The 21,392-nt window shown below is 44.6% G+C and overlaps 2 long non-coding RNA genes across 2 annotated transcripts in view; one reads left to right on the top strand and one right to left on the bottom strand.

Moving 5' to 3' along the window:
- Window positions 1-19,036, bottom strand: part of LOC113596711 (uncharacterized) — a 55,257-nt gene extending 36,221 nt beyond the window's left edge. Inside the window, exon 1 of the long non-coding RNA XR_008294466.1 lies at window positions 18,655-19,036. This is a non-coding gene — a long non-coding RNA (uncharacterized LOC113596711). The remainder of the gene's footprint in view (window positions 1-18,654) is intronic.
- Window positions 16,443-20,711, top strand: LOC113596712 (uncharacterized). The gene is made up of 4 exons (XR_008294467.1): window positions 16,443-16,682; window positions 16,966-17,077; window positions 18,735-18,837; window positions 18,935-20,711. It is a non-coding gene; the product is annotated as an uncharacterized LOC113596712 (long non-coding RNA).
- The last annotated feature ends 681 nt before the right edge of the window (window positions 20,712-21,392 follow it).

The raw sequence follows: 21,392 nt of genomic DNA, 5'->3' as shown, positions 1-21,392 counted from the left end.
TCATTTGGAACTGCAAATCTTTCCTAGTTTTATTGAATACAGATTTTTTATTCATTATTGCTCTTCTTTATTTTGTTTTGTTTATGGGTTGCTTTCAGGGAAGAGAGTGGGTGAGAACCCTTCTAACTCATAAAAGGTGTTGGAGACCCCAGCTTTGTATTTTAGAAAGATCCTGTTGTAAAGCTTTCACAGGAAGGCATCGTAGAAGGTGAGGAAGGGGAGTAGAGCGTTATTTACCCCCCTGAGAAGGCGGGTGTATTTATGCAAAAGGAAGGGGCACCTGGGTGGCTCAGTCGGTTGGGCGTCCGATTTCAGCTCGGGTCATGATTTCACAGTCCGTGAGTTAGAGCCCCTCGTCAGGCTCCGTGCTGACAGCTCAGAGCCTGGAGCCTGCTTCAGATTCTGTGTCTCCCTCTCTCTCTGCCCCTCCCCTGCTCATGCTCTGTCTCTCTCTGTCTCAAAAATAAATAAAAGACATTAAAAAAAATTTAAATAAAAGAAAAGGGGAGAGGATGAGTTCAGTGAAAGGTCACGGGCTGAGAGACAGAAAGAAAGCGGAAGAAAGAACTCAGGCTTGGGAGTCAGCAGCACGTGGGTGATGATCTGTGACAAAACGGGGTGGAAGCTGCAGGGGAAATTCAGTAGAAGAGAATTGTGCTAAAACAGAACGCTCTGGCATCCTACTTTTCGGAATGAAAAGTGAAAGAGGATTCTACAAAATCAAACAGGAAGTAAATACTAGAAAGGAGGAAAATAAAGAAACCAGTACTGCAAAGGCAAAGAGTATTTCCAAAAAAGGACATGATGAGTGAAACGCCATCCTGCTGAGCATTCACATAAGACGAGGTCTTAACGGTTGGCATCGGATTTAGCCACAAAGCCGTTGAGAGTAGCGACCATTCTGGAAGTGTGAGCCTGCTATCAGGGGACTAAGGTGTACACGGAACGTTCCACGATAGGGGTGGCAAATACAGAAAACTCTTGTAGGAGGCCGACTGCACACAGGAAGATAAGTTTAGAAATAAGATACGATAAGACGAGCTCCAACATGGATGGACCTAGAGGGTACTACGCCGGGTGAAGTAAGTCAGACTGCGAAAGTCAAATACCAACATGATTCCACTCAGATGTCTTAAAAAATCTAAAAAAAAAAAAAAAAAAATCAAATGAACAAGCAAACAAACAAAAAGCAGAATCAGACCTATAAATACAGAGAGCAGACTAATGGTTGCCAGAGGGAAGGGGCTGTGGGGGGATGGGGAGCATGGGTGAAGGGGAGTAGGAGACACAGGCTTCCAGTGATGGAGTGAATCCGTCACAGAGATGAGAGGCAATACAGTCAACGGCATCGTAACAGCGCCGGATGGCAGACGGTGGCCACACTCGTGAGCACCGCGTGACTGAGAAGTCGAATCCCTATGTCGTACATGTGAAACTAATGTAATATTGTGTGTCAACTATACTCAAATAAAAAAATTTTTTTTAATGAAAGACTAGACGGTCAGCCTAAGGGAACTTAAGTCCCTCTTGCACAGTAATACATTAGTACCAGAGCTAATGCTACCCCTATAGCAATAATAATTCACATTTATATGGAAATTTAGTTCAAAGGGGGTTTTGCATACATAATCTCATTTCAAATGCACTTCTATTTTATTGATGAGGAAACCAAGGCTCAGAGATGACAATGAACCGATTTTCCCGAAGGTCAAAGAAAGAAAACAATCAAAGCATCACTTCGACCGGGTCTTAGGCACAGACCTGCATCTCGAGCCCTGAGTCCGTCTCAGGGCCAGTATCCTCGCAGGGAGCAAAACAGAGGCCACATTTCACCTGAGCCCAAACCCACCGTGCAAATTGTTTGATTGAAATCCGAGCTTTCATTTCCCAGGGGCTGAAACGGCAGAGTCCAATTGGTTTCTCATTAACTTCCCCAGAACATTTTCTCTGCCCAGGTATTTCCACGCAAGGCTGATACTAGTTAATTACCTGAATTAAATATTTTACAGCCTAAAAGGGTTTTCTGTACCGCACGATTTATAAATATTCATTCTGCGGAAGGGAGGAGGCGAGCGAAAGTTGGTTTCCAGTGGCTGCCTTTGTAGCAAACTGTTCAATAGTAACCCTCTGGGGCAGGCTTGGTGCCTGGGTAAAAATGTTTTTGGAGCCTCAAATCTCTTATAGAAAAACAATTTCTCCAAATGCACAACGGTTTTTGCTGAGCCACTAAATAACTCCCGCCTGCCCATGTCAGGGACAGCCTTAAGGTGATATGATAGATGCCAAGCAAATAACCAATCAATATACTGGTTTAGGTCTCCGTCTATCAGTTTGGCATTGTGTGGACTAATTAGATGATAAAATGTGATGAATGTGTATTAAACTCAGCCTCTCCCTGGAAGCTCCCAGGGGTCCCTTCCCATTTTCTAGCTGACCTTTTAGAGCTCAGCTTTATTGTATGTGAATGCAATTAAATCAATTTGTCAGATATTTGCATTAGTCTGGCTTGTTCAGAATTCAATTATTCAGTGTCACTTTACTGCCCTTCGGAGGCTGGTATATCGGCTCATTTTCAAGCGGTGGATGAAGGCAGACACGGGCGGTCTCGTCAAGATTCAGGCCTGTGAGTACCTTTCCCTCAGAGATGGTTCTGAGATCCAGCTTGCCCACAGCCCTTCTCCTTCCTGGTGTCGGGAGAGACAGGGCTCAGGGAATAAGTTATTTAACTTGTGCGAGCCTCAGTTTTCTCATCTGCCGAATGGAACCACTTTACTGGGGGTTTCTGCCGCAGCCGCCCCTGAGAGTGGGATTGGAGAGCAAGTGGGATTATTTGAGAGGTGAGAACAGCAGACGCTGGTGAGGCAGTGGTGGCAGTGAGCTGGGGATGGGAGGAAGCAGCACTTTAGTGGACAGGTCACGCCCCCCGTGGGCAACTGGTGCTTGGACCCTCTGGAGTCCTCCAGGAGGGCTGTCCCACCCAAGAGGCCGGGAGCTTGGGCATGTCTCCCCCCACTGCTGTTCATTACTGATCGAGAGCGGATCCAGGGATGTTAACTCTCTGACACTGTGGGTCTGCCCTAAACAGACCTGGCTGGGCATCTTCCTGAGGCCAGAGAAAGCCCTCGAGCAGAGAGTCCCAGATGCTTCCTGTGTCACAGTGGACACAGTGATACAGGGGACCATCGTCGGCATCCACAGCAGGCATATGCCTCAGTGCGAAGCCAAAAAGTGGTGACGCGTGTTCCGTCCTCAGTTCTACGGCTGGCGCAGAGTAAAAACACTCAATGGTAATAGCCAACACCATTATTTCTGGGGAAAGGTAAATCTAGAGAAACAGCTCTCCTCCACACAGGAATCCCACTGTGGTCCTAAGTGTGTGGCCAACGGAAAGGCGCTGCACTATATGCCTTCCTGGCAGGCGTAGAAGGTGAAATCGTAGAGGGCTTCCTGGAGGAGGTGACATGTGAACTGGCCCTTTTAAGGGTGAGTAGGTGTTTGCCAGGCACACAAGGGGAATAGAGACGTTCTCAACAGAAGGAAGGACATGTGCAATGACACAGAGATATGGCAAAGTACGTGTTTGGTGACCTGTTCATACTCTAGAATAATTAAAGTGGAAGATAAGAGGGACCTTCATGTCACAATGTCGGAATTCACGTTTTGAGAGAAATTCTGCGCCATCCAAGGGCATTATAGTATTCTCCTAGAAGCGGCAGGGAGTCACTGGATGTGTTCATGTAAAACTTTTAATAGCCTCTTTCAAAAACTTTTAATAATAGAAATAAATAGGTCAATGAGCATGGACCCAAAAGATCTCCGGCGCAAGAATGAGAGAAACTGTAACAATATTTTATGTGAAAAGCGCTTCAGGGTTTTCACTGAGCCAGTATGCTGCATGGTTTCAATGGGTGGGGCGGGGGGAAGCGAATTCAAACTCGGATTGTATGAATAGAAATAATGCAACATTCAGATCCAGGGAGAGATGAGACGACCCTGTCTGCTATCTGGGCAGCCCAGAAAGCTGTCGTCCAATGTTAAGTGACACATCTTTTCAAGGAGACACTGGAGCCCGCCCCGGCAAGAAGCCTACACGCCATGTAAGACGCGGCATGGCCTGAAGAACGGAGTAAACTGCGGAAAGGAGGCTCGCGGAACACCCGTGAGCTGACTTCTGTTGTGAGGAAGATTGTATTTACTCTGTGTGGTGCCAGAGGCAGGAAATAAAAACTCCAGTGAAGCACATTTCAAGTCGGCAGAAACAGCCAAAGCCATCCCACACTGGAATGGCCCGCCCCAGGAGGGAAGAAAGGTCCCTGTGCCGGGCAGTGATCGGTAATAAATGAGATGAATATCCGTCAAAGAAGTTTAGGGGGGGGGGGAGCTAGTTGTTGGAAGGGAAGCGGCCTCGAAAGACTCTCTCCAACGAAGATTCTCTGAACCTGGGGCAAGGGTCCTCTCCCGGTGTCCCCTCCAGGGGTCTCACTGCAAAAGAAGGCATTGTACGGGGCATACCACAAAGACACCATTCTTAGTGGTCAAGAATCAAAAGGCAGCATCTCAATGTGGTCAGCTGCAAAGAGTTGGATTAACGGTGAGAAAAGAAAAAATCAAGAGTTTTATTGTATAAAGCAAATAATAAGCATTGAGTTCTATGGTCCAGGCACATACAGTAATTAGCTGCAGTGGTAGTAAGAGTGATCCCAACCATAGCTAACATTTACTGAGTATTTGCATACTTCCCATTTAATTCTGTTCCGTTCTCATCAAAGCTCTTTGAGTTTGACCGCTCGTGGGATGAAGTCTTTGTGCTGTGAATAGCACTCCGCGCACAACTGGTATTGAGAGGGGTCATGGAAAACCCTTTTTGGAGAAAGAAGTCGCTTCCCACGTGGCATCGGGGCTAACAACCAGTGTTCCCTTTGGACAACATGAGATACTTCCTGTGAAACATCATAAAACATCGCCCTGCAAACAATAATTCAGATCATTACGGCTGAATCCCTTCTGCTCACGACCGTGTAGGCTTTTGAACATCACCTTAGAGCCACCTGTTAGGACATTCTGCTCGTTTAGCTCCGACCCTGGTAATCCTCATTTTCCTGAACTGTGATCCAAGCTCACTGTGCCACTCTGACCTCGTGTTCTGCCCATTCGGCTGAACTTCTAGATAACTCCCCCCACCCCCAATGGATACTTCCAGTGCCCTGTTCCAACTCCTCTCTCCCGCTGGGCCGTCTATCTGAAATTCTGATGAATCCATAGACGCCACGTCTGTCTGTGGAGGATCAGGAAAACGTCCCAACACATTGTTTTTACACAGTCTCTCTGTGTTTTCACGCACTAACGTCAGCGATTTGAGGGTTAGCTTCCATGAGCACCCCTACACCCATGCATATCCAACTATCACCCCGGGACACTCGCTGATTTCTATTTGTTAGGCCTCAATGGGAGAGGCACCAAAGAACAAGCGTGCCTTTTTTTTTTCTTAATGTTTATTTCTGAGACAGAGAGAAACGGGGGGGGGGGGGGGGGCAGACAGAGAGGGGGACACAGAATCCCAAGCAGGCTCCAGGCTCTGAGCTGTCAGCACAGAGCCCAACACGGGGCAAGAACTCTTGAACTGTGAGATCATGACCTGAGCCGGAGTCGGACGCTTAAGCGACTGGGCCACCCAGGCGCCCCGAGCAAACGTGTCTTAATCAAGGTTCTTTGTGTCATCTCAAACTTAAAAAAAAAGGACATGATAATACGGGGCATGGCTTGGAACTGAAGGTTAGAGAGTACAGCCAGAGCTCCCAACAAGCGACAGAAGCAGAAGCTGGAAAGAAGTCAGAAACCCGCCCAGCCTTTTCTCTCTCTCCCTGTCTCTCCCGCCGCCCCCCTCCCCTGCAACCCTTCTCACCCTGCCTCCTTCTCACCCTTCCTCACTTCCTTTCTGGGGCCAGATGGCCTGTCATCTCTGCTTCCATCTCTGTTTTATTCCCTCTCTCAGACTAGCTTTGGCTGAGTCAGAGAGTTAATGGCCAACTGTGGCTGCCCCACAACTCCCAAATTTGCATGTTCTCCTTTCACAATAACCAGCTGAAAATCAATCACATTTCGAATCCCAATTCCAAGTTCCTAAGAGGAAGAATATCATTGGTCTTTTGAACCTCACAGCTCCATTGAAGGTCAAGTGTCCACTCTTCGTTCAACGAGCTGTGGCCGGGGGAGCGGGGGGCAGGAAGGGGTGGTTCAAAAATGGCTCCCCACATCCCTGCAGTGTGGGGACAGACGTTCTCCAGGAAGAGGGCATAGCAGCTGCGATGGCCTTTACCCTTCGAACTAGACCTCAATCACAGTTAATCTTGGAAAATTCCCTTCCACTTGTGGCCAATACTCTGAGATTTCCTTAATTTATTGGCAAGATTTATTTTAATCTCTTCTACTGGGTATTTCTCTAACTCAGGGAGGAAAACAGACCCTCTAAAGTAAGTTCCTGAAATCAAATACTTTCATAAGAGCAGATCTCCATGCTAGTAGGATGCATGGAGAGGGAGGGAGGTCATGAGAGCTCAGGGGAAGGCAGTTCAGGAGATGCACTGTTTTAGTCCTAAAAAATAAGGTTGGCTGATTGAATTTAACTAAAGATTACAGGCTCTAGTAAGTTAGTCTCCATCGAGAAAGAGTGGGTCTGTCAAAAGCCCAGATAGATGTACAGGCCTTAAATGAGGCAAGATAGAAAAAAAGATGTTTCTCAATGAAGTATCAAATTCCCAAGTATGCCAGAGTCTTCAGAAATACAGAATGAGTCTAACATAAAAACTTTATATATCTTCCTTCAGGCAGATGAATTTTGAATTTATATCCACTGAGAATAATAATAAAGAAAACTTTGCACGGAGCAGAGGGTGACGTCTTTATTGTATATGCTGGGAGACGCCCAGATATAAGGCTGTTCATCAACCAACAGGTAAGGTACTGCAGGGTTGAGGGCAGACTCGGACAAATCTAGGGTCCAACTCCACAGTGTACGTGAGCTAACTTCTTCAAAACTTAATTTTCATCATTTATGAAAGGGGGCAATGGTAGAATGCACACTTCAAAGGTAGTATTGTAGAAAGTGAGAATGTGAGTATAAAGTATGGGGCACCACATCTGCTAGACAGTTAGTGCTTAATGAATGCACGAGGAATGAGTAATACATCAAGATTCATCTTTTAATGACTCTCCAAGCCCCTCAGCCTGGTATACAGCCTGCTTCAAGACCTGCCTACTTTTCTAGCCTTACTTCCTCGCTTCCTTATAGTTTATACTCGAGTAATAACACAGTACATAATGGCACCTTGATTACATGATGTTCCTTCCTGATTTTGCACCTTCACCCATGCCATTCACTATGCTTGAGCAACTGAGTGGAGACTAACCTACCAGGTATCAAAATATACCATACAGCTCCTAGACAACTTGATATTGGTGAAAAAAATCAACACGATTCAATAATGTCTCATAACAGATCCATGTACGTATAGTTACATAGCGATATAGTTTGAGTTAGAGGTGACACTTTATACTCCATTCGTGGTATTGGGACAACTATATATCCGTTTGAGATAAAAAAGTTAAATTCTTATCACATCTCACACACACGTACACATTACATATAAATATAGATCCCAGATAGATAAAAGTACAGCATGAAAAATAAAGCTTTTAAGATAGTAGATGAAAATGCAAGAGAATATGTTTATCTTCTTGGAATATAGAATATATCTGTGGAGATATTGTGTCCATATTCTTGGAATCCAGAATCCCTTCCTTGACAAAACATAAAGCCCAATGCCCTTAAGGAAAGATTTACTGTTTCGACTGCATAAAATTAAAAACTTCTTAAAGACAAAGGAGAGCATAAATAAGATAAAAAGACCAGCAAGAGCCTTAGAGAAGAAGTTCCATAAAAATAATTTCAATAGAGAAATCAGAGGGGTGCCTGGGTGGCTCAGTCGGTTAAGCGGCCGACTTCAGCTCAGGTCATGGTCTCATGGTTCGTGGGTCCGAGCCCGGCGTCAGGCTCTATGCTGACAGCTCAGAGCCTGGAGCCTGTTTCGGAGTCTCTGTCTCCCTCTCTCTCTGCCCCTCCCCAACTTGTCTCCCAAAAATGAATAAACATTAAAAAAACTTTTTTTTAAAGAAAAAAGAAGTCTATCTATGAGAGAAATGAAAAGACATTTGAGACATTTTTTAAAAAATGTTTTATTTATTTAATTTTGAGAGGGGGTGGGCAGGAGAGAGGGAGAGAGAGAGAATCTGAAGCAAGCTCCACATTGTCAGCACAGAGCCCAATGCAAGGGCTTAATCCCACAAACCATGAGATCATGACCTGAGCCAAAATCAAGAGTCAGATGCTGGGCGACTGAGGCACCCAGTTGCCCCAGAGGCATTTTTTAAAAAATCAAAGTGCAAAGAAATACGTACACCTCCATTTCTAGCCAAAATGGAATACCAGAACCCAGATTTACCCTCCCATCTGAAACAACCAAAAAAGTGGACTTAATATACGAAACAATAATTTGTAGGAGATTGGATACTACTAAGCAGTGAAGAACAGTGAACCCGAGAGACAGGAAACAAAGGAGGTAAGAACTTGCATTAACACAGAACTTAGAGGGGTAAATCAGAGAAGAAGAAATGTCTCATCAATGACCTTAACTTCCACCTTCAAAAAACTAGAGTAAGAAGAGTGGATTATATCCAAAGTAACCCCATAAGAAAAGAACTCATGGAAATCAAAGTAAGGGTTGCCTGGATGGCTCAGTTGCTTGAGCACCTGATTCTTGATTTGGGCTCAGGTCATGACCCCAGTGTCATGGGATCAAGCCCCACATTGGGCTCTGCACTGAGCCTGGAGCCTGCTTAAAATTCTCTCTCCCTTGGCCCCTCTCCACTGCTCATGTGCTCTCGCTCTCTCTTCCTCTCGTATTTAGAAAGAAAGAAAGAAAGAAAGAAAGAAAGAAAGAAAGAAAGAAAGAGGCAGGAAGGAGAGAAAAAAGAAGAGAGAGAAAGAAAGAAAGAAAGAAAGAAAGAAAGAAAGAAAGAAAGAAAGAGGCAGGAAGGAAAGAAAAAAGAGAGAGAAAGAAAGAAAAAAGAGAGAAAGAAAGAAAGAAAGAAAGAAAGAAAGAAAGAACAAATCAAAGTAAATATCAGTGACACAGAAAACAGAACAATGGGGGGGGAAAAAGCAATGGAACCAAAACCTCGTTCCTTGAAAAGAGAAATAAAATGGCAGATTGGGGGCGGGGGGTGGGAGTGGGGCAGATAGAAAACAAGTTAACATCAGGAGTGAGAGAAGTTAAATTATTACAGAATCTACAGATATTAAAAGAATAATTATGAAAATATGATGAACAACCTTATGCCAAAAAATATGACTGCTTAAATGAAACTGGCAAATTCCTTGAAAAACACAAATCGCCAAAGCTTACTTAAAAAGAAATCGGTATCCTAAGTCTTTCTAAATCTGTGAAAGGAAGTGTAACTGTAGTTAGAAATCTTCCCACAGAGAAAATGTCAGGTCCAAGTGTCTTCCACAGTAAATTCTACTGAAAATGTAAGAGAAAGTAATAGCAAGTCTACACAAACTTCTTCAGAAAATTAGAGGTTGGCATACTGCACAACTCATTCTGAGGCCATCACTATACTGATGGCAAAACCAGGTAACGACATTACTAGAAAAACCAACAGACCAATATCCTTAATGGACATAGATGCAAAGATCGTTAACAATATTTCAGTAAATTGAATTCAACAATATATAAATGAGATAATACATTATGACCAAATGGAGTTTTCCCAGGAAGACAGATTAACTTAACACCAAAAAATCAATTTATGCTAAAAAAAATATATATCAATCTATGCAATTCACAATATCAACAAACTAAGAGGGAAAACAACATACGATCATTTCAATAGACACGGGAGAATGCATTTGACAAAACCCAGGATTCATTCCTGATTAAAAAAAATAATAAAGAACTTTCAACAAACTAGAAATAGAACGGAACTTTCTTAACTTGATTAAGGGCATCTACTAAAAATCTACAGGTAGCATCATATGTAATGGTTAAAAAATGGAACGTTTGCAGGGCTCCTGGCTGGCTCAGTTGATGGAGCGTGCAACCCTTGATCTTGGGGTTGCGAGTTCGAGCTCCACATCGGGTGTCGACATTACTTGAAAAACTAAAATCTTGAAAATAAAAAAAAAAAAATAGAATGTTTTCCTTCTAAGATAAAGAGGAAGACAAACGCATCTGCTCCCATGACTTCTATTCAACAATGAAGTGAAAGCTCTACCCAGTATAATCAGTCAAGGAAAAGGGCATTGAGGTTGTAAAAGAAACATTACACCTGCCCTTCTTCACAGATGACATGATTGATTATGTAGGAAATTTCACAGAATGAAGAGAAAAGTTACTGGATCTGAAAAAGCGTGTTTGGCAAGATTGCAGGACGTAAGATCCATGATAACAATCATGTGTATTTGGATTACTAGCAATAGACAATCGGCAACGAACAGCCTTTATAAATCAAGAAATATGAAATACTTAAGGATACATTTGAAAAAGAAAAAGATGTGAGAAGCCGAGACACCGAACAATGCAAATCATGGCTGAGAGAAATTAAAGAAAACTTACATGAAGAGACATATGGTGTTTATGGGTCAGAATTTCAATACATTCCAGATATCAGTTCTTCTGCAATTTTCCATAGATTCCATTCAATCCCATTTAAAAATCCCCAGCAGGATTTTTATGTAGGAATCAACCAACTGATTCTATAATTTATATGGAAATTGTTATTAATTTATATGGAAAGAACTTCAAATAGCCGGAACAACATTGGAAAAGTTAACTAAAGCTGGACGAAAAGTAACAGTACCTAATTTCAAAACTTATTATAAAGCCTCAATAATTCGGATAGAATGGTATTGGCGTAGATCAATGGAACAAAACAGAGTCCTGATTTTCAACCAAGTTACAAGAGCAATCTAGTGGATAAAGGATTGTCTTTTCAACAAATGGTACTGGAACAATTTGATATCCATACACAGAAACTAATATTCATAAAATCGAATAAATTGTGATATGTACCTCACACCATATACAAAAATTAACTCAAAACGATTACAGACTTAAATATAAAATGTAAAACTATAAAACTCCCAGAACAATAATCATAGGTGAAAACTTTTGTGACCTCGATTTACACAGAGATTCCTTGGATCCCACAGCAAAAGCATGACCCATGTAAAAACAAATTGATAAATTGGGCATCATCGAAATTGAAAATTTCTGTTCTTCGAAGAAACCGTTTAAGACAATGGAAAAGCAAGCCAAAGTATGGGAGAAGTATTTGCAAATCAATTATCAGTGATAAAGGACTCTATTCAGAATGGGTAAAGAATTTTCAAAACTCAGTAGTTTTTAAAAACTGATTTTTTTTTTTAACTGAGCAAAAGATTTGAACGGCCCCTTCACCAAGGGAGACAGAGAGATGGAAAACAAGCAAATGAAAAGATGCTCAACATTAGTCATTGAAGAAATGCAAAGGAATACCACAGCGAGGGGCCCTTACACGCCTAACAGAATGGCTGAAATTAAAAGGGTAAAGATACCAAGTGTTGGTGAGGATTCAGAGGAATTACTGGTGGGAATGAAAATGGTACAAGCACCTTGGGAAACACTTCGCCAGTTTCTTAAGAAGTCAAACGTATACCTATCATATGTTCCAGCCATTCCAGGCCTAGGTATTTAAAGGAAAATGGAGGGGCACCTAGGTGGCTCAGTAGGTTAAGCGTCTGACTTTGGTTCAGGTCATTTGGTTCACGGCTCATGGGTTCGAGCCCCGCGTCGGGCTCTGTGCTGACAGCTCGGAGCCTGGAGCCTGCTTCCGATTCTGTGTCTCCCTCTCTCTCTGCCCTTCTCCCGCTCGCTCTCTCTCTCAAAAATAAATAACATTTAAAAAATTTTCAAGAAAAAAAATAAAGGAAAGTGTATATCCTTACAAAGACTTACACACAAATGATCATAGGAGCTTCGTTTGTAATAGCCCCAGACCGGAAACAACCCAAATGTCCTTCAGTAGGTGACTGGATAAAAAATGGAGATATCCACACAATGCAGCAATAAAAGGTGATGAATGACTAATACATAGGCGACAAGTGCATGTTGAGTGAAACTCAAAATAATTATGCTGAGTGCCAGAAACCAGACAGGCACACATACTGTTTAATTCCATTTCAACAAATTCTACGAAATGCAAACTAATGTGTAGTGAGAGTGCACATCAGTGGTTGCCCGGGGAGAAGTGGGTTGGGGCGAGGGGCAAGAGGGAGGGACTACAAAAGGGCCCGTGGAAACATCGAAGGATGATGGGTATGTTCATTCTCTTGATTGTGGTGATGGATTCACAGATGTATGCAAATGTCAAAATTTACCAAATCGCACACTTTAAATACGTACCAATTATCATGGGTCACTTATTCCTCAATGAAATTGTTTCAAAAACAATATATAGATTATTAAAATGTGTGTGGGTGTGTCCGTGTGTGTTTCAAAATGAAAAGGGCTGGAAGAATCCACATCAAACTGTGAACAATGATCACCTCTGGGGATAGAGCGCACTCAAAGGTAGAGGTATTTGAATGAAGACTCAACATTATGGATACATTGGGATCATTTAAATCTTTTACAAGAAGAATGTATTCACGAATTACCCATGTAGTTTTCATCATTAACAATTCAAAAAATATAGCCAAAGGCGACAGCAAGCTACATCAACCGCCACTAAATAAAACCTTTCTGGCTTTCGGTCAAAAGATAAATGGAAACATAAAGGTTGTCATCTCCATCTTCCTCTTGGTGAAAGCAGGCATTTGGGAGCTGAGATGCAAATCCTTCCCTTTAGAAAGATCTTGAAAGTGAAGAGTTATTTTATAAAGCGTCTTAGAGTGCTATTCTCCATAAAGCTATGACAGCATTTATAAAGCATTAGTAAGTGTGCATCCTTATTTCTAATATTTGGAGATGGGGTGTGGAAAGAATCCAGTGAGAAAAGTATACTGAAAGGAGGAGCAGGAAAGGAGGAGCAGGAAAGAGGAGGAGGAGGAGGAGGGGGGGGGGGATGATGGTCGTGTGGGCCACAATAATGATAATGATGAAGAAGGAGGAGGAGAAGAAAACAAGGAGGAAATCAGTATATTGTGTGGTAGTGATGGGGGTACGGGTGAGATCAATTTCATGTATCTTTCACTATCTGTTGTAGGTTAGCTTCTGACATTACAGGGCATTGCTACAGTAAACAAGGGGTAATGGAGGTCCATGCGTTTTTGGCAGGAGGCTCAAAAGGCTGGACACTTGGACTTGACTGAAGACAACTCAAAAACTCCATCCTAAAATGGGTTTTAATTCTCAGGAACCCACCCACCTTAGCCATACCACCATTGGGATTTGCAGATAAAGCCCATTACAGCCTGATCCTACTCTGACCACCACCCGCACAAAACAGCACAAGTCGCGACTCACTTGCAACACCATAGTGTTTCCTAAAACTTGTCTTTCTTTATCACATGCCTCATGTATTGCCTACAACTGTTTATTCAGGGGCGTCTGGGTGGCTTAGTCATTTGAGGGACCGACTCTTGATTTTGACCCAGGTTATGACCTCACGGGTCGTGGGATGGAGCCCACGTGGGGCTCTGTGCTGATAGCGGGGAGCCTGCTTAAGATTCTCTCTCTGTCTCTCTGCCTCCCTCCCTTAGCATTCTCTCTCTCTTAAAGTAAATAAGCCAAAGGGGGCGGGAGGGTGGGGGAGGAAGGACGGTTTATTCAAAGCCATGGTTACTAATCTACTATTATTTGTACTCAATCTTTGCTGGTAATTAACAATAATGATTATAACTAAAGCATATAATACATGTAACTAATAATAACAATTATAAACAAAAATGCAAATGATGATCGTAACTAACACAGCGAAGACTGCCTACATAATCTATATAATCTATATCTATATATATATATATAATCATTTGATCTATATAATCCGTTCTAGAAGTATTATTTGTGCCCTTTTACAGATTAGGAAAATGAGACTTTGAGAAATTAACTAATTAGTCCAATGCCACACAGCTAAAAAGAGGCAGGGCCAGGATTTGAACTCAGTAGGCCCCCTATGTGACTCCAAAGGAAAAGTTGGTTTGTGAGGACAAGACAAAGATGCAAAGACAGATTCCAACAGTCAGGCACTCGAGCTGGGGCACGTCCGGAGTGGTCAGTTGAGGCTTGTGCCCCAAACTGCAGGTGGCATAGATCCAAGTAACAAGTACACAGCCCCAGGAGCAAGAATGAGTTGACAATGAGCCAATGGCCTTGGGCGCTAAACTCCTACTCAACATTTCATGGGCAAAGCTGACCTTAAGAGTCTGAGCAAAAATAAGCCAATGAGAAGCAACTGGAATGATTAATCGGATGAGAAGAAAGGAGGATGGGGATGGTAGCAGGCTAGTGACAAGAAGGCGGTAGGTGGGATGGCATTTTGAGAAAAGCCCAGCATCCTGGCAACTACCACCAGAGTTTATGTAAGCAAGCCCCGGGGGCCCACTTAGCTGACCTACAAGTATAACTGTGAATCCCTGTTTGGAAATGAAACGCAAGCCGTAGAGATAAACAAGGTCACCAAGAAAGGTCACAAGAACAATAGGCAAGTAACATGAAAGATGTAGTTTTTCCATCTTCAAGTATATCCAAACTCTACTCACAGATGTCTAGACGGTCGTGGCCCCAGCTTACAAACCTGTTTTAGACGCGCAGCAATGCAGAACGCTCCACGACCTTAGTTCCGAGACGAAGCCTGAGACGAAACCTATTCACTGAGCTCCTTGAGGTTAAAGCGAGGGTAAAGGTCGTATTCATCTTTACACATGGTGCCAGGCTGTCCCCTGCAGTATGGTAGGGACATAATCAACGCACAGGTATTCACGCATTGTTCGCGATGCTAGTAGGCTGTGAACGGGTTACCAGAACTTGAGTTTTACGCAGGACCAGAGTTTGGATCATCAGCATCCGGCAGCCACCAGAGAAATGGCAAAATCTGCATGGGAGGTGGAGGTGGGGGCAAGAGAAAAGGAAGGGGAGAGAGATCTCAAGTCTACATGAACACAGGGGCGCCTGGGTGGCTCAGTCGGTCAAGCGTCCAACTTCAGTCAGGTCATGATCTCGTGGTCCGTGAGTTCGAGCCCCGCGTCGGGCTCTGCGCTGACAGCTCGGAGCCTGGAGCCAGTTTCAGATTCTGTGTCTCCCTCTCTCTCTGCCCCTCCCCCACTCACACTCTGTGTCTCTCTCTCTCAAAATAAATAAACGTTAAAAAAAATAATAAAGTCTAGATGATTACAGAAAACAAAGTACTAGGAGGTGGCGGGATATTAGAGTCACTCAGGATAACCCTTTGCTCACATCTCCAGAAAACTCCATGCCCCTTCCTTATGCACAAGCCTTCATGTGACTGAAGCACAAATTTCTCTACCACTTCCAGTGGCCCCGAAGAAACAGATCTCTCCCCTTAAAAAGCCCCTGCCGGCGTCCACTGGGAGGTGTAACTCTCTGATTCGATCCTCAGCAGGAGTGACTGGCATTGTCAGTCCCGCTGGCCTGCGGTCACGGGTCTCTCCCCCAGACCATTACCCCTCGGTGGTCTTGAAAGTGCCTTGTTTGCTCCGAGATGAGCTCCCACCATGCACAGGAAGCCACTGCTCCAGAACCTTCATGCAAATTATTCACAGTAGTAAACAGGCTTCACACCAAGTGCGTTGTTTGCCTTTCCCGGGTAGAAAGCACATTCTTGCCACACTTCGGTGGCCCTGGGCCCACGAGGCACACTTCTTCACGGTGCCCTCTAACTGCGTGGGGAGCACCGAAGTGGTAATTACCTCAGAAAGTGCTCTTTTCCGTGTATTTGGCTGCAGAAAAATAACACTCTGCCTCTCTTTCCATGCGTCTCACGGAATTATGTAAATAGACCCAAAGCAAACCAGTTTAAATGATTATAAAATGGATTTCTAAGTGATATCTGTTACTAGACGAGAATACTAAAAAACCTTGCTCCTTCTCAGCCACCAAGATGAAAGAATAAAAAGTTTAGTAAGAGAGGGGCGCCTGGGTGGCCTCAGTTGGTCAAGCCTCCGGCTTCAGCTCAGGTCATGATCTCACGGTAAAGGAGTAATAGTAGTAAAATGATCTCTGGTGGATCGTGCCTCGTGAGTAAGGTGCAATTCTGAAGCCACGCACGTCTGTCTTTATGGCTAATTGGGGAGAGACTGCTTCAAATACAGAGGCAGAGAAACAGAAAGGAGATACAATACAATACAATACAGAGAAAAAGAAAGGAGACAGAAAAGGAGAGAGAAAAACCTGACAATACTGTCTAAATCCCTGGACCTTTAACTCGTAGACCCGAAGGACTTGGCCAGGGAGTCCAGAAATCCGCCCCCACCCCGCCTTTTTCAACGGACGCCAGTTTGAGCTGGTGATTCCGTCGCTCCGAACAGCAAGATTCCTGGTTACTATGCGTTCCTTCCAATGGCTGCGGAGGCATCATCAACTTCACAACTCTGCTGAGGACCCCGGCAGTGAGGAAAAAGAGGCCAGGTACGCGGACTCAGGCGCCTGACCGAGTCCAGCCTGGCCCAGCTCAGTTAGTGCTACACGCGAAGTTGCCGCCCCCCTGCTTCTCGAAGCCATGTGAGCTGCCGAATGGCTCTCCTTAAAAGGGCGCCCCTATTTGCCTCGCTGGGGATGCCATTTCCTCCCGGGGTCACTCCTCCTCCACAACGCCTCCATCCTTCAGGTGGTGGGGGGTGAGAGGCCAGGGTGCCGCCGTCATGTGCTCTGGGGACTATGGCAGGAAGCAACCGCAAGCTCATCTATTCAGGTACATCTGACTCAGCCAGTTCTGCAGAAACCAATGGTTTCGACCAGACTCACCCCAGGAGGCGTGCGCTCAGTTACCTGGGAATTACCTCTCTGCCAGAACATCCTCCCAGGTAAGACACTCCTAATTTTACCTGTACACGCCAACCCTGTATCCAATTCCCAACATCAAAGTGGGGGTATCCTTATGTTTCTGTTCTCGCACGTCAGTGTTGGGGAAAAGCTCCGTGTGCTGCCTGCTATTATTTACATTGACTAAGCTACCTCCTCAGCTGTCACTTTTTTTTTAAGTTTATTTATTTCTGAAACAGAGAGAGAGAGAGAGAGAGAGAGAGAGAGAGCACGCTTGGGCGCACAAGTTGGGGAGGAGCAGAGAGAGGGAGACAGAATCGGAAGCAGGCTCGATTCCAAGCTGTCAGCACAGAGCCTGACGTGGGGCTCGAACCCACAAACCGTGAGATCGTGACCTGAGTCGAAGTCAGACGCTCAACTGACTGAGCCACCCAGGCGTCCCTGGACTGTTACTCTTGAAATAGCAACTCCTTCCTCTCTGCCCCTCCTACTTGTATTCCTTTCATGGAATTTCTTCTGATCTTTACCATAAAATATTAGTCCGTGAACAGCATCATTGCCTCTCCCTCTCAAACTCCTTTCATCCTGTTCTGGCCTCCCTGCCATAGTCAAGTTCTTAACCAGTTTTCCAGAACACATCAACCTCATCACACTCTTTTGGAGCCTTATTCCTGAATCAAGACGATAATCTTCACCCTGTATATCAATTTTCTTAGCTTTTAAGATTGTTCCTGGCCAATGTGTGGTGGTTAAATGTGTGGGCTCTGAAAGCAAGCTTTCAGGGTTCAGTACCCACCTTTACCCCTGACTCGTTACTTAATTTCTCTGGGTTTCCATTTCTTCATCGGTAGATAATTCTAGTGACCACTTGGTGGGTTTGTTGTGAGCAGTAACAGTGGAAGTAAGCATTCAATACAACTCCAGGCACCTAAGAAGCATTCCACAAATATTAGTTCCTATTACTAGTTCAGGGATATGAGGGAAATCTCACTTCCCTTATCAATGAGGCAGAAAGAAATGCTTAATTATCACACTTCACACTGTGTTGGAATCTTTGATCTGACACTACAGTGTTGAGGTTACTTTCCATCCCTTCTTTTTTACTCAGCCTGACACATTGTAGGGGCTCGAGAAATGTGTTCGGAGCACCTGTGGTTAAGCGACTGACTCTCGATTTCGGCTCAGGCCATGATCTCACGGTTTGTGAGTTCAAGCCCCACATCAGACTCCACACTGACAGTGAAGAGCCTGCTTGAGATTCTCTCTGTCCCTCTCCTACTCTCTCGCTCCTTCTCCCTCTGCACCCCCCCCCCCATTCTCTCTCAAAATAAGTAAAAAGAATGTGTTAGGGGCACCTAGGTGGCTCAGTCGGTTAAGCGTCTCACTTTGGTTCAGGTCATGATCTCACAGTTCACGAGTTCAGACCCCGTGTCAGGCTCTGTGCTGACAGCTCAGAGTCCGGAGCCTTCTTCAGATTCTGTGTCTCCCTCTCTCTCTCTCTGACCCTCTCCTACTCATGCTCCATCTGTCTGTCTGTCTCTCTCTCAAAAATAAATAAACATTAAAAAAATAAAAAATAAATAAAAGGAATGTGTTCAATGGATAAACTATTCTGTACCTGGCTCATCTTCTTGGCTGTATGACCTTGGGCAAGTCCTCAAAACCCACCAAGTAGATGCCACTTTCCGATTTTTCAAGATGAAGGAAACTGAAGATCAGACAGCTTAAGCGACTTGTTCAAATACGAAGAGCTAACATCTAGTCCACCGGCTTCTTCTCCTTTGACTCATGAATCCTTCCTGTAAGTGAATATACTACTGTAAGCCCGTAGGGAGTTTTTAATCATTTCAGCATTGATAAATAAGTGACTTCTTTCTTTAAACCATATTCTATTGTAGAACCGTCTCATTGAACAGTACGCCACAAAGATCGTGCAACATCCTTCATCATATTAAGACAAGTTTTGACTTGTCCCCACTTAACATGTGATGGAAAGCTGGTGGATTTACCTTAAATTATTTATGAAACAGAGAACAAAAAACATGAGTCGGTCTCAGGACAGAGTTTTACTATATGTTGCAAGGCATAAAAAAAAAAGAAAAAGACAAAACAACCTCCCTTTATGAGCTGAGGTTTAGAATGCTAAATTCTGTGCTGATTTTTTTTAAACATATAATTGTTGTTCTAAATGACAAGATGTAAGAAAAGGTTTCCGGCTGATATTTGCAAGCACATCTCTCTGCAAATAACACATTGCAGGTGTGGAGAGTCATTACTCCCAATATATGCAAAGCAAAATTGTGTATAATTGTTGCTATACGTTCTGTTTTTTACTTTAGTTTTGAAGCGCTCCCTGTAAGACTTTTATCGGATGAATGCCACTCTCAAATCTGCGGAAGGTCAGCCTCGGGTGAATTTGCTGATTTATTATCGGATTCTTGTTCCTCATGAATTGCTGCGTCTCAGTATCCCTGCTCTGTATGTATGCCTGTTTTCAAATAATGGTCCATCACAGGTGTACATTAAATAATCTATGATGGGGGACGGGGGGTGTTGCAAAGAGCCAATGTGTCCCAACAGCTTACCCTGGCTGTAAGGGTTATCAGATTCCCCGGTCTCCAGTCGGGTCTTGCCCAACCTCGCCAGAAGATACTGCAACTTTGCACGGGCCCCAAGGTCTTCAAGCGCGAGAGCTGGCCTTGCCGGACAAACTCTTGCCAACGGCTGGACTTCATTAGTCTGTTCATTCCCCCCACACTGATGCGTCTGCCTTCCGAAAACAGGAAAGGGCAAGGGAATGGATCTGTCCCCCAGAGCGTAAGCTCACATGGCAAATCTAGAACCATCTGGCCCCGTACACTTCTCCACAGGTTGAGGAGAGGACAGGGGGACCCCGACTTCTCCTGCTGTTTCCTTCCACTGACAAAGACTCTGTCCTTACCTACGCCGTAGGACAGTGAGATGGTCTCGAATCCCGGTACCCGTGGTGACAGCTGGTGATGCTGAAAGGGCCCCCCACCCCCACCCCGCCAACGTGATGACAAAGCATAAAAACAACTTAAAAGTGTAGAATAGCCCTAATGAGGGGCAGACAAAAAACAGTGGGCAGGAAGTGGTTCATCAGGAGAATTAAGGCCCTTGCCCCCAATGACGTCTGTAGGTAAAGCTGATTATCTGCAATGACTCAGGGGCAAAGCGTGGCTGAAAAGAGCAGGAACTAAAGCCTGTTGAGAGCCCGTGACTGAGCTGGGTTGAAAGGGTAAGATAAATATGTTCTGAGAGCCACACGAGAAGGGGAAAAGGCCTGCAGAGGACACAAGCCACACAGGGGTGTTCTGTGGGGGTCTCTCTTACCTCTAGCTGCCTGGGTCCCGGAAGGGAAGTGAGTCACTTTCTGATAACTCACAATCAATTGAGGTCCATCAAGATTTTTAAAAACTATTTTGTAATTTTTTTTTTTTTTTTTTTTGAGAGAGAGAGAGAGAATGCATGTGAGCAGGGGAAGGGCAGAGAGAGAGGGAGACACAGAATCCGAAGCAGGCTCCAGGCTCTGAGCTGCCAGTACAGAGCCCGACGTGGGGCTCGAACCCACAAACCGCGAGATCATGACCTGAGCCGGAGTCTGACGCTTAACTGACTGAGCCACCCAGGCACCCCTAGGTCTGTCAAGGTTAATCCCAGGGTCTCATATTTAGGCTTTTGACTTTCTCTCCAAATAAGGTTAATATACACAGTCTGAGACATAAGTAGATATGGTGCAATGATATTTTTTACCTTGAAGTTAAAATTTTACCTTTAAAATTAAAACTGTTTACCATAGAATTTGCAACATTCCCTGTGCTGGATTTCTTCCTCATGCTGCTTGGGACTCCCTCTCCCCTCTTCCCCCTCACCACCACTGCAAGAGGCTAAGCTGTACATACCTCACTACAGACTCCCAAGCCTATGGCCAGGACCAGGGAGAGCTGAACAAGACAGTGAAGGTGCAAATTTTAGGGAGACCCTCGGTCCCAGGCCCCGATCCTACGCTTGCACGGCCTGAGAGTGAGGCCTTCCTTCGTGTGGATCTCCGGATACCTCGCTTGCCTGGCCCTAGTCCCAGCCCTGCCCGTGCACTCGGCTTTCCAAGCTGAGTTCTGCCCGTGGGGATTCCTGGCAGGAAGTCAGAGAGAGGAAGGACAGGGAGGCCCGGTCATTTATCCCCTGGATCCCACCCTTCGAGGTCACCTTGGCACAGCTGTTGCCCCTGACAACAGGGTGCAGATGAGGTGGCTTGCTCTACACAGCTCTGCCTCCTTCCATGTGTCCCTTGGAGCCTAGAGGTGGTGACAACTGGCTGCCACCAGCCCAAATTAC

The sequence above is a fragment of the Acinonyx jubatus genome, chromosome E3 (genome assembly GCF_027475565.1).
Source record: "Acinonyx jubatus isolate Ajub_Pintada_27869175 chromosome E3, VMU_Ajub_asm_v1.0, whole genome shotgun sequence".
Lineage (NCBI taxonomy): Eukaryota > Metazoa > Chordata > Mammalia > Carnivora > Felidae > Acinonyx > Acinonyx jubatus.
The sequence above is the reverse complement of the archived record's forward strand: the minus strand, read 5'-3'. Positions and strand labels throughout refer to the sequence as shown.